The following is a 14,274-nucleotide window of genomic DNA, read 5'->3' on the forward strand; positions in this document are numbered from 1 at the left end:
AGAAAGGAAGGAAGAGAAAGGAAGGAAGGAAGGAAGGAAGGAAGGAAGGAAGGAAAAAAGAAGAAACAGTAAAAAAGAAGAAAGAAAAAGAAAAAGTAAAAAAGAAAAAGAAAGAAAGAGAAGAAAGAAAGAAAAAAAGAAAGAAAGAAAGAAGAAAGAAAAAAAACAGAAAGAAAGAAAGAGAAAGAAGGAAAAGAAGAAAGAAAGAAAGAGAGAAAGAAAGAAAGGGAGAAAAAGAGAAAGAGAGAAAGAAAGAGAGAAAGAAGAGAAAGAAAATGCCGGTTGGAGTTGGTGGCTTATTGCCACAAAGTATCTGTTCTGACAGTCTTATGTTCTCTGTTTTGATGTTAATGCTGGTCAATTGTGTCTAAACTCCAAAAGGTATAATGAGGTATGAATGGACCCTCCCTTTCTGTCATGGCTTGAACTAGTTTTTCAGGTTTCTTTGGAATTCCCTTGACCAAGACAGGGTCCATTCCGTTGGTTGGGGGCTTAGAATTTTATTTTTGGTTTGCACAAATACCTAAAAATCTGTAAATGGTTTTTAAATTGGGTACTGAGTAGAGACTGGAAGAACTTTTAGGACTTGAATAGAATGTTTGTAGATATAGATGTTAAAATTCTTCTAATGGGGACTCAAAAGTGAAAAGCATGGTAGAACAAGTTGTATTATCTCAGAGAATATTTAAATCATCATAAATAAACTTTGTTAGAAATATGGACATGAAGAATGGTGCTGATGAGGGCTCAGAGAGAAATGAATAATATGTTATTGAAAACTAGAAAAAAGGCGATTAAGCACATTAAAAATACTATGAAATGAATGTAATCAAATTTTAAATGACATGATTTAATCAAATGTACTTTATAGAGGCAATGCTTGTAATAGCTAAATTCATTTCTATCATTATACGTAGAGCAGGAGTTGTAAGCAATTAACTTTGATATTTAACTTTGGACATTTCCAACAAGATGTTGATGTGTTTTGGTTTCCTTCTTTCTGTGTATAATGAAATGCGGAAGTAAAAAGATAGATTGAAGGAAGAACTGATAAGCAAAAAGGGACAAGGACTTGATTATTTGGGAAATTCTCAATCTATCCAAATTGCAAATGACACTAAAATTAGAAGATTCGGTGTTAGGAAAGTGAACGGTTGGACAACTTTTTGTTAGAGCCTAGGAAGGAAGAAGAGCTGAAAGTATTCATGCATGCAGGGAGCTCTTTGAAGTGATCAGTCATGTGACTCATGGATCCTTTCTTCCATTTCAGCAGAATCTAAAAATAAGGATGGAATTATCTTGGAACTACCTGTGTAGGGGCCTCTTGTTTAATGATGCAAATTCCCATGGCATACAAGAAGACCCACAAGGTTTTTGAGAATATTACATCAGCAGAAACATTGCCAGTTTGGACAGTAAGAGAAATAGAGTGGAGGAAATGAAAGAAGATCGTAAGACTCCCAGAGTTCTATAGGCAAGGAATAGGTTGGTAATTCTGTTTATCTGCAAACACTGAAAAAGGAAGACTGATTCCAAGAGAAGAGTGAAAGCTAGAGAAGGCTGAGATTTGAGCCACAAAGAATTTTTCTCAAGCTTTAAAAATAAGTGGAGTTTACTTTGCTGGATTTCAAAATTGCTTGGAACTGGTGACACTTTTTGTTTTTTTGTTGGTTTTTTTTTTTTTTTTAAAGTTTTTTTAAAGATGGAATCGCATTCTTTCACCCAGGCTGGAGTGTAATGGCGCAATCTTGGCGCACTGCAACTCCTGCCTCCTGGGTTCCTATGTTGATTAGGCTGATCTTGAACTCCTGACCTTGTGATCCACCTGCCTCGGCCTCCCCCAGGGCTGGGATTACAGGCATGAGCCACTGTGCCCAGCCTGGTGACTTATTTTATCCTGCCATTTCCTCCATTTTTAAACAGAAATGTCTATAACTAGCATCCTATAATTGTCCCACATTGTATTTTGGGAACACATAACTTATTTTCTAGCTTTACAGGTCCACAGATGGACAGAAATTTTGGACCAGGATAGACCATGCTCAGAATTTTAAACCTAGCTGATTTAGATGATAGAATTACAAATCTTTGAGTTTATGAGATTAGAAGAGATTTTGGACTTGAATTGATGCTATTAATGATTTGAAACTTTTAAGGACCTTGGTATGGAATAAATTTATTTTGCACACTGAGCTGACATAAATCTTTGAGAGCCATACAGAACTGCATTAGGCCAAATGATGGCTCCTAAAAGATACCCAGGTCCTGTCAGTGGAACCTGTGAATTTGTTACCTTACATGGTAAAAGGGACTTTGTTGCTATAATTTTTTTTTATTATTATTTTATTGCATTTTAGGTTTTGGGGTACATGTGAAGAACATGCAAGATTGTTGCATAGGTACACACGTGGCAGTGTGATTTGCTGCCTTCCTCCCCATCACCTACATCTGGCATTTCTCCCCTTGCTATCTCTCCCCAACTCCCCACCCCCCACCGTCCCTCCCCTATTTCCCCCCAACAGACCCCAGTGTGTAGTGCTCCCCTCCCTGTGTCCATGTGTTCTCATTGTTCAACACCTGCCTATGAGTGAGAACATGCGGTGTTTGATCTTCTGCTCTTGTGTCAGTTTGCTGAGAATGATGGTTTCCAGGTTCATCCATGTCCCTACAAAGGACACAAACTCAACGTTTTTGATAGCTGCATAATATTCCATGGTGTATATGTGCCACATTTTCCCTGTCCAGTCTATCATCAGTGGGCGTTTGGGTTGATTCCAAGTCTTTGCTATTGTAAACAGGGCTGCAATGAATACTCGTGTGCACGTGTCCTTATAGTAGAATGATTTATAGTCCTTTGGATATATACCCAGTAATGGGATTGCTGGGTCAAATGGAATTTCTATTTCTAGGTCCTTGAGGAATCGCCACACTGTCTTCCACAATGGTTGAACTAATTTACACTCCCACCAACAGTGTAAAAGTGTTCCTATTTCTCCACATCCTCTCCAGCATCTGTTGTCTCCAGATTTTTTAATGATCGCCATTCTAACTGGCATGAGATGGTATCTCAATGTAGTTTTGATTTGCATTTCTCTCTCTTTGTTGCTATAATTAAGGATGTTGAGATGGAAAAAACATCCTATATTATTTGAATGGGCCCAATTTAATCACAAGAGTCCTCATAAAATAGAACCAGAAAGATTAGAGATAGAGAGAAAAAATGTTAAGGATGAAAACAGATGTGGGAGTGAGGCACCTGAAGGTGGAGGAAAAGCCCAAGGAATGTGCATGGATAAGACAAGAAAACAGATTTTTTTAAATGAGCCCCCAAAAGAAATATGGGGCTGCATATACCTTAGTTTTAGCCCAACAATGCAGATTGTAGACTTCTGACCTTTATAATTGTAAAATAATAAATGTATGTTATTTTAAGCCATGAAAGAGGTGGTAATTTGTTATAACTGCAATAAGAAATGAATCCACCAATTTATAAATAGTTTAAAATGTTTATAATTCTAACATACTTTTATTAAAAACTGGCAGGCCTGCTATATCATAGGCACGTGTTGAAAGCATTTTACTGATTTATTTATTTATGTTAATATCTAAATAACATGGCTACATTTTCAGTTCCTGAATCTTCAGCCTTAGTCATTATGTATTGACCTCAAATATTGTTTATTGACTTCCCACCCCCATTTTCAACCCTCTTCTTATCCTAATATATCATGATTATATCAAGACATATTCTGCACAAAAGTAATATTGGAATATTCCTTCACCATTATCCTAGGGGTTCTCTTTGCCTTAATTTGTACTGTACTGCTCTTATGTTTTTTGTATCTGATGTCTTATTTTTTAAAAAGATTAACTATAACATTGGTCCCTGAATTCAGAGAACCTATGTGTTACCCTTCAGGGAGTAAATATCCAATCTTCTCTATCCAGGATCCTCTGCAGGGTCTAGCCTTATAAAATATAAAGAGGATCCGGGGATCTTACTGCCTCCTAAATGGATCTTCCACCTATTCTTCTAGTTCTAGCATTTATATTATCTCTGTTTCTATAAGTATCCATTACTTGTAAGCTCTGAAACTGCAGCACAACCACATGGTGGAAGAAGATATACAGACAGAAAAGGGAAGTGACACACAGAAAATGAAAGTGAGATAAAGAACCAGCTGGGTTGGTTACAATTTGGAGTTTGCCTATATGAACACAGTTCAAACAGTTGGCTACATTTGATTGACCAAATCCTGGTGATTGACACAAGCGTAGGCTAGAGTCTATCTACACCTCTACTTGTTATAGTTCACAATGTGTAAAAAAGCCTTTAGTTCAAACTTAAAATATGCAAGGAGGCAGCTTTAGGCTAAACTTGATTAAAACATATGTCTGCCTGTTTAAAAAGATTTCTGACTGGGATTTTAAGAATCTTGAATGTGGTCTTATCTGTTTCTTTATATTTATTACCAATGATAAGAATGCTATTCTAGTAGTTATGATAGAATTTATTTCCTAGAAATATAATTAATATAAACATTTATGTGGCCTTAGATGGTGGTTCACACTAGTAATCTCAGCACGTGGGGTGGCTGAGTGGAAGGAGCACTCGAGACCAGGAATTCGAGATCAGCCTGGACAACACAGAAAGACCCCATCTCTACAATAAATTTAAATCTTAGCCAGGCATGGTAGCATGTACTTTTAGTCCTAGCTCCTAGGGTGGCTGAGGTAAGAGGATAACTTAAACCCAGGAATTCAAGGTTACCGTGAGCTATGATCACACCAATGCACTCCAACCTGGGCAACAGAAAAAGACTCTATCTCTAAAAATAAATAAGATGAATGATAAATAGTTATGTGCATCTATAATAATAACATAGGTCAACCAGAAAGCTGCCCTGATCTGAGTATATGCCTAAAAGGACCCAGTATAATTATAAAGGGGTTGCCTTGCTGAGTTCTAATTTGCTCTTTATTCTCATGAATCTGCACCTATTCTGTATCTCCATAGAAGGCATCATAATTTATCTGTTTTCCCCAATTAAAAACGACATCTCCTCCTGTCATGTACCTCCAATCTCTTACTCATTGCCTTGTTAAAGCTGCCTCGTATATCTTTTCAATTTTTCTGGAATTCATAATATCATAATAACTTCCTAATTTGTTTATCTATTTTGAAGTCTTACTAGTTTTTATTATTCTTACTAGTTCTTATTATTAAGATCCAGTATGTGAAAAACAGCTTTCTTATAACACTTTACAGAGACTGAGAAAACATAATAAATTATGTATGTCCTTCTGTAATTATAAATATCACCAAAATTCTTTGGAAGGACAAAGAGCATTCTATGCAATTTCTCAATTAATGAGGTGGTTTTTGGCAGGTTTTCACCAGGCACCCAATTCCTGCTGCCATTCTCCTAAAGTTACAACTTCAGTGTACCACAAAACAAGATTATTTTTCACATGCTTTTATTTCTGTGTCAAACATGAAATTAGCTCTGGTGCTAATTTACAAGTACAATTTTTTGTCTTGTTTCCTTTTTGTTAGAGAACATATTGTCTCTTTATTCTTGCAACAAAACCATGTTGCAACTGGATTTGTTTTTTAAATATAACAAGACAACACATAAAATGGCTTACATCCATTGCCTTTTTGCTTGTCAGAATGACTGAAAAATAAAGACATGATTCTCCATTGGCCCTGCTGCTCATTTGTAGACATGAATCCGATGATAAAATTGTAGTTCAGTCTGTTCTCCTTTCTTCTAAATTGCCTCAGAAAAGCTTTGATTGATGTTACACAAGGGTGTGCACAATAAACTGAAACACATTATTCCCCAGTAATTGTCCCCGTTTCCATTGTGATCCCTGCATTACATCCACTTTATTCAGTTGTCTTTCTAAATAAAATGACATGCCCCACACCATGTTATTCCTTTTTTCACACAAAAGCAGCCCAGAGCACCTACTTGGAGGCAAAAGAAATAATATTTTGGATCCAACTTTAAACTGAGCTAGGTGAATGCAACTAAATCTAATTTGTCAAGTTCTTTGAATTTTTACTAAACCTTTTTAGTTTTGTCAAATGAGTTATAATAATCAAAAGCAAATTAATTTGTCATGTCACTGTCCCAGTAGCTCATTTTATATTAATTCCCATTAAATGCATTGTGGAGGATAGATATTATTACCTCCATTATGCAAACAATAGAAGCTTGAAAATGAAGGGATTTATGAAGGGTCACAAAACTCATGGGGAAAAGACCAGCATTGCAACCATGTATTCCTGACTTTTTGCCTTGCTGCGTCCTAATTTGTTCTTCATTCTCATGAATCTGCACCTATTCTGTATCTCCCAAAAGGGCACCATAATTTATCTGTTTTCCCCAATTAGAAACGACATCTCCTCCTGTCATGTACCTCCAATCGTTTACTCATTGTCTTGTCAAAGCTGCCTCATATATCTTTTCAAATTTTCTATACTTCAGTCATGCCTTTGTCATAATAGCTTCCTAATTTGTCTATCTGCTTCGAAGTCTCACTAGTTTTAATCTGTTTTGAGCTTTGCTTGAAAGTTTTCTTTCCAAAACATCCATGAAACCCAGTACTCGAGAACCATCAGTGGCCCGCAACTATCTATAACACAAACTCCAAGCTTGTTAGCGTGGTGCATGAATGAGGACTTTCTCACTCAAGCGCTGTATCCACTAGTCATGAGTCCCTTAAGTGGTTCAAGCTCTGCCACACCAAAGAACTACCACATACACACCACAAAAATAACATTGGAAATGCTGAATTTCGGCTGACAAATCCTTCTGTGCCTGTTTCTATTATCTTTCAGTCTTGTCATGAATCGCCTTTCCTTTTTCCTCAAACATTTGATTTCACAGTTTGACTTTTGATTTTCCTTTACTTCTGTTTGGGTTTGGATGTAACCCTGGATTTATTTTTATTTCTTTAATTAATATTTACAGAGGGAGCTTTATGCTGTTGCCCAGGCTGTAGTACAGTGACACAATTAAAGTTCACTGCAGCCTCCAGCTCCTGGACTCAAGCAATCCTCCTACATCAGACTTCTGAGGAGCTAGGACTACAGGCACATACCGTTGTGCACAGATAATTTATTTTTATTTTTGTGGACATGAGGTCTCACTCTGTTACCCAGGCTGATCTTGAAGTCCCAGCCTCAAGTTACCCTCCCACCTCCATTTCCCAATGTGCTGAGATTAGCATCCACCATTGTGTCTGGCCAATCTTGAACTTTAGATTTGGTTCTAACCTGGCAATTCTTTAAGGATTGCACCTGGGTAATTTCCTTAGTTTCAAAGAGAGAAAATTCAGTTCAGAGACATCTGCCCACCCTCCTTTGTCACTCAGGGTTCAGTGCAGAAAACAGAAACTGCACCAGGAATCAGTTAAGAAGGGAATTTAGCCATAGGAAAGGCAGAAGAAGTTTTGGGCTGAGGTTTTTGTAAAGGCTCCCAGAGCTATACCCATTGACCCACCAAGGGAAGTATTAACTCTGAGAACATTACTAGGGCTATGCTTGGACCAAGAGCCCCCACCAGTACTATCAAAACTGCATCTCAGAATCTATAAGACTGGCTAACATGCTTCAGCTTCTGTAAACCAAGGCTGTGAAAACATAAGGATGCTGGGCATCCTTATGTTTTCATAACCTTGGTTTCCAGAAGCTGCCACATAGCAACAGAAAGAATTCATTTCAACTCATCTCAGCTTTTCCAAAACTCAGGAGAGGATATAATTTGTTTTTAATTTTAGGTTTTTTTTAATTTATTTTTTGTTGTTGTTGTTTCATTTTTTTAGAGACTGGGGTCTCGTTCTGTTGGCCAGGCTGATCTTCAACCCCTGGTTCAAGTGATCCTCCCACCTAAGCCTCTCAAAGTGCTGGGATTGTAGACAGGAACCACTGCACCCAGCTGGAAGAGCATATAGGACTTAATTTGCACCTAGAACCCTAGCTACAAGGGAATGTGAGAAAAGCAGTTTTCCGTATTCCAAATCTGGAAGGAGGGAGGAATAGAGGATGAGTGAGCCACGGCAGGGTCCTCAGCATCCTGTCTCCCCCAGCTCCTGTGCTACTTCTCTGAGAGCCCCGACATTTCTTTCCTTTCTTCTCCACATTTTTTTTATTTCAGGTAGAGAGTTGCCTCCTTTAGTCCAAGTTGAACCATCAACATACCATGATTGTGCTGATACATGTGTATATCTTTAATATATGTTTATAAAATGTATATGAATTTACAAATAATGTATTTATATAATTATATGTTTAAGGAAAAGCAGCATATAAAGATGAAATATTCCTAGGAAATACATGAAAAATTTCAAGTATGCTGGGCATTGTTTGATCTAGTCTGCATTTATTCTTCAAACACTAAAGCAGATAAGAAGCTAAAGCTAAATGTAAGATGAATCCTATTCCAGAACTTTTTGAACATTTGAGTAAGTTTTTGGAGGCTTTAATTGAATTGTTGTGAACAATTTAACCGTAGACTCCTGACATTTCAACATTGCTCCAGGGTATACACGATATGTTTTAGAAACTAGACCAAATACTGGACTGGCCAGATAATATCTATCTGCTGTTTGAAAAATTAGTTTCAGAAACTTAGGAAGTCAGTCAAGGCCAAGTTATTAACCTGTCTTCAGGGAAAGGTAAGAAGCTTATCTCCTGTGTACAGTAGGGCCTGCGGTCCAATTGTTTGGCTAATTAATTTACACATAAACATAGCTGTTCATATTCCCTTCAGTACAGAACTGTGAAGAAAAATCTAAATTCATAATATACATTTGCATTGCCAAAAGTAATGCTAGCAGAAACCGTGTTTACAGATTTAAGCATTATTTATTTTTAAAAATATTTGCATACATGTGATCCATTCCAGGGGAAAGCAGTCTTCAGTGTCGTCTTCCTTTTACCCTGAGCCTGTGTGCACTACCACAGAAATTCAGGGAGAGGGATACTCTGTGGTGCTGAAAGAGCAGTAGGGAGCTTGGGCAACTCCTGAATTTTGACGTTTCTTGCTCTGTGGGTGACTTAAATTGACATATGTTAAAATGTGTAAGTCAAAAAAGGATAGTCATAAATATGCTAGTGATTACAGGGTGTCTATAATAGGTTTTATGAGATAATAGTCAAGCACCTTGAATTTGTTTTTTTGTTTGTTTGTTTGTTTTAAGATGGAATCTCACTTTGTCACCCAGGCTTGACTGCAGTGGCAGTATCTGGGCTTCCTACAACCTCCACCTCCCGGGTTCAAGCAATTCTCCTGCCTCAGCTCCTGAGTAGCTGGGACTGCTGGCATGTGCCACCAAGCCTAGTTACTTTTTTGTATTTTTAGTAGAGATGGGGTTTCACTGTGTTAGCCAGGGTGGTCTTGATCTCCTGACCTCATGATCTGCCCGCCTCTGCCACCCAAAGTGCTGGGATTACAGGCATAAGCAACCACGCCAGGCCTTGAATTTGGTTTTTATATTAACTAAAACAGTACCTCCAGTCTTTCTCTGTCTCTATATGGCAGCATAGGCATGAAAAAGTACTTACCATCCGACCCTTTTCAAGATACTGTGGTGTTCCACAAACTGCTTTGAGCTTCTCTGAGTAAACTAAGTTCTTAGAAAATCCACAGCATGTAAACACTGGGTGACAAATTATGTATCTAGTGGTCATAAATCATACTGATTAAAGAGATACATTTATTTTTGAGTGCTCTTTCCTCTTTCCCATTGGGTGTGAAGGATTTCTGATTGTGATGTTCATTACCCCCCTGACTTGACACGGCTGGTTCAGCTGTTCAGCCTGGCTGGCCAAGTGCCCTTCCCTAACTGCCCCTTGTGAATCTCTCCTGCACCTGCAAGCTCATTTGAAGAGAATGACCTTTCCAGCACCAGAGACCTTCAGTCAAGGGGACAAACAGCTCCATACCTCTGTCCACAACCTGCCGACTGCCTCCTGCCTTCATTTAGCACAGGATTCAAAAGGTGCAATTTATAACTGGCTCTACTTAGTTTACCTTCAAAAAATATCTAGAGCCCATTGAACTTGATTTTTCTCATACTCTCCTGTTATAAAATACTTATATTGCCAGAAAAATCCAATGAAGAAATTTAAATGTTGTTTTATGGTCCACAAGGAGTAGCTTTGCCAACCAACGTTTTTTTCCTTTTAAGTAGTTTTTGAGGCTTTGTGTGTATGTGTGTCTGAAACTTGAAATCATATTTATTTCTATTTCTAATATAAATAAGACCTTATTTCTTCCTTTTTTTATATCAGCATTGCTTACTTTCCAAAAAGAGCTCTTAACACATTATGACTATGTTTTTACTTTAACTTCTTTAAAATATTAATTTTAGTCCCTTGAAATGTGCCACCATCCAGCTACATTATTTAGAAGTCTTGTGCATATAAGAAAGATAATCACAGAACAAAAGTCCATAATGACTGAAGCATTAGGTTTCATCAAAAAATGAGGAAAGAATGACGTAAAAGGTAAAAATAGTTATGAAAATCAGTTGAAAAACAGTTATTTTTCATGCTTCGTTTCATGCATCTATAGGTTGATGCAAAAGTAATTAAAAGTATTTTGCCCTTAAAAGTAATGACAAAAACCACAATTACTTTTGCATCAATCTAATAGTATCATTCAAGATGCTTTTATAAAGGTAAGAGCAAGTATTAAAGAAACAAAGGACATTCTAAAAGTAAACCGAAAGCATACATTTCAACCAGGATGAACATCAGAATCAGAGGAAGAGGAGAATAACAGGAGCGTGTGTGTGTGTGTGTGTGTGTGTGTGTGTGTGTGTGTGCGCGCGCGCGCGCGCATGTGCGTGTGTGTGCGCGCGCGCGCATGCGAGCACAATTGGACGTAGACTGTCCATATCTGTTCATCATCTTAAATCCACATAGTTTATAATCATGTAATTAATATACTTATCTACTTTTATTTTGTCTGTTTTCCCTATGTCAGCATCCATGGCATGCAGTCTATGAACACATTTACACTGAAACCTGATTTTACTTTAGGTTTTTGCTTCCTTAGCTATATTGGTTTACAAGTTTCCAGTCAAGAAAAAGAAAGGTCTTGTTTTCACTGGCAGCATGTCAAATTGCATGGTCCATTCAACTTTAGTTTTGCAAAATTGAAAAATAAGGTTCAGTGTATACAGTGTGTACAAAGAACTAATAATATAATCTGTAACTTACAGTGCATCCCTGGAGTATATCTAGGATTAATTTCATTGACTGCGGTAAGTGGGAAGGATTTTTTTCTGTTCAGCCCTGTCTTACTGATGCTAACCATGCGACAGGCATTGGGCCAAGCTACACAGACGGGTGTTCTACTTTCCAAAGGAGCTCATAGTCTAATAGGAAACATTTTATTCAGTCTCAGAAACAATATACTAATTACTATTTTGTCAAACTTATTTATTCAGCAAATATGTATCTTATGTCAATTAGAATAGAAATTTAATCCAGCTATTGAATTATTTGGCCCAAGATTTTATTTTCATAATGTCATTAGTTAGAATAACCTCCTACAGAAGTGCCATGTGCTGTGGCCTTCAGCTTGACTTCAGTCTTTGAAATGGCTCTTTTTTTATCCCCGACTCTCCTAATCCCACGCAGAAAAAGTCAGTATGTTGGTCAAATATCTGATGATTGAAAGACAACTAAAACTCCGTGAAACATCAGGATGTTTCAGAGAGGCTCATATGTAAACAGTTCTATATCACTACAAATTTTATTTTCAGCTGAAGATAAAAAGAGATATTACTACCTGCCACGTAAAAAATAGATGTTTTCATCAATGATTTTTTTTGTTTTAATTTTAAAAGTGAAACTGCTGGTGTATGCAAAGGGAACATAAGTTTACATCATTTTAGTCTGTAAAATATTTTGTAGTCATTAATTGTACAGACACAAGTTTAAGAAAAGCATATACTTAATCTAGTTTTTTTCTCTGTGGAAATTGTGGAAAATAACTCAGTATTGTCATTTGTAAGTCAGATTTGCTAATATTATTTCTTTGGTGTGCCTTATTTTACCAAATTTTTCTCTCTGCTGGAGATAACCCTATATACTTCTTAGCCCCTCCCAGAATTATCCAGGACAGACAGAGATGAGCATAAATGTTATATCTTTGTAGTCACCTTCTACCCTTTCAGAGCAAGTCATCTCTTATTATTCTGTACCTCAACACTTGTTCTTTTCTTACGGCACTTATCATGTTTTAGAATCATGTAATTAATATACTTACCTACTCTTATTTTGTCTGTCTTCCCTATGAAGTCTATGAAGTACAATCTATGTTGGTTTTGCTAAATACTGTCTGTAGGGCTTAATACAGCACATGTTCAGAATCTCAATAAATATTTATTTAATAAATATCAATTTAATATTGTGTAGTTCAATAAAACCTATTCATGGACAGCTTTAGTATATTTTTATTTATAACTGCATGAATTTTGGAAGTCATTTTATGCAAAGTGAAATTTTTAAAGTGAATTTTAAAAATAGTTAATTTTGTCTTTTGTTCTTACATTAACTTCTTTCTAAACCAAAGAAAAAAAATGTCTTTTTTCATACTTGCTGACCACTTAAACTCTCCAAAGGTATCTTAGTAACTGTTGGATCTACAGTGGACAAGTAAATTGCCAATGTCAGATTGCACTAAAAATTATAAATTACTAGACAATAATCTAAATAAATTACACTAGGTAAATTAATACTTAAGTAATTACACAATAAAATATTTCATTGGTTATTTTTAACAACTCTTAAAACAATGTTATCAGCTAGTTTGTTTATCAGTATTTGAGGTCTATAAAAGTTGCATGACAAACTAAGCATCTAACAGTGTTTGATACAGAGGATAGATTCAGTAACTGACCAAAAATAGTTTACTCATGTTGTATGACAGTAGCCGATTTACTCCCCTGCTCTGCACTGGGTGTAGTGGGTAGATATAGGAGAGCACCTTCAATGTCTAGATAGCCATGAATAATTAGCTCAATCAAGCCTATGTTCTATAGAGAGAGGTGAAAAATGAATTGCTAGTAGCCGATTGATCTTACCATTTCACTGAAATTCCAAAATGAGTAAACATTCTTAACAAAAAAAGGTATTTTGGTGAGAAATAGTTAAAAGAATTAATAATTATATAAATGCAGCCAACATTATATGAAAAAAAATGCTCAATATCACTAATCATTAGAAAAATACAAACCAAAACCATAATAAGATATAATCTTACACCAGTCAGAATGGCTATTTTTAAAGGTAAAAAAGTAACAGCTGCTGGCAAAGTTGTGGAATAAAGGGAATATTTATACACTGCTGGTGGGAATGCAAGCTAGTTTAGCCATTGTGGAAAGCAGTTCAGCAATTTCTGAAAAAACTTAAAACAGAATTACCGTGTGACCCAACAGTCTCATTACTGGGTATATAACCAGAGGAATATAAGTCGTTCTACCATAAAGACATATACATGTGTATGCTCATGGCATCACTATTCACAAGAGCAAGGATATGGAATCAACCAAGATGCATGTTAGTCCGGTTAAAGAAAATGAGGTACATATATACCATGGAATACTATGCAGTCATTAAAAGGAACGAGATCATGTTCTTTGCAGCAACATGGTTGCAGCTGGAGGCTGTTATCCCAAGTGAACTAACACAGGAACAGAAAACCAAATACAGCATGTTCTCATTTATGAGTATATCACGTATCATATCACAAAGACAGGAACGACAGACCCTGAGGCCTACTTGAGGGGAGAGTGTGGGAAGAGAGAGCAGATCAAAAAAACTGGTATTTTAATAGATTTGGTATAAAAAATAAAATAAGCCTAGGACTTTAATTTATGTATATACATTTTAAAACCTTAGTTTAAAATAAATATACATAAAAATGAGCTTTGAAAGATGGCATTAAAGGGTATACTGGAATGATCAAAAACAGGTTATATGCACTAATTGTCTAATTTGATCATTTTTATATGATTTATTTACTTTTTTACTTTTTTTTTTTTTTTTTTTTTTTGTAATTCCATCCCCTCAAGTTGCTACTTGGCTTTATTTCTACTTTTCTAGATATTATGATATTGTGCCCCCCTCTTTCAATTAAAGGCTTGAATGATATACGGGGATTTTGTAATTTCTAAATTTGTATAAAAGGTAATATATTCTCTAAATTGGCTCTAATTTCCTTTTCTCAATTTCTATTACTGAATCTT

The sequence above is a fragment of the Cebus imitator genome, unplaced genomic scaffold (assembly GCF_001604975.1).
Source record: "Cebus imitator isolate Cc_AM_T3 unplaced genomic scaffold, Cebus_imitator-1.0 Scaffold40, whole genome shotgun sequence".
Lineage (NCBI taxonomy): Eukaryota > Metazoa > Chordata > Mammalia > Primates > Cebidae > Cebus > Cebus imitator.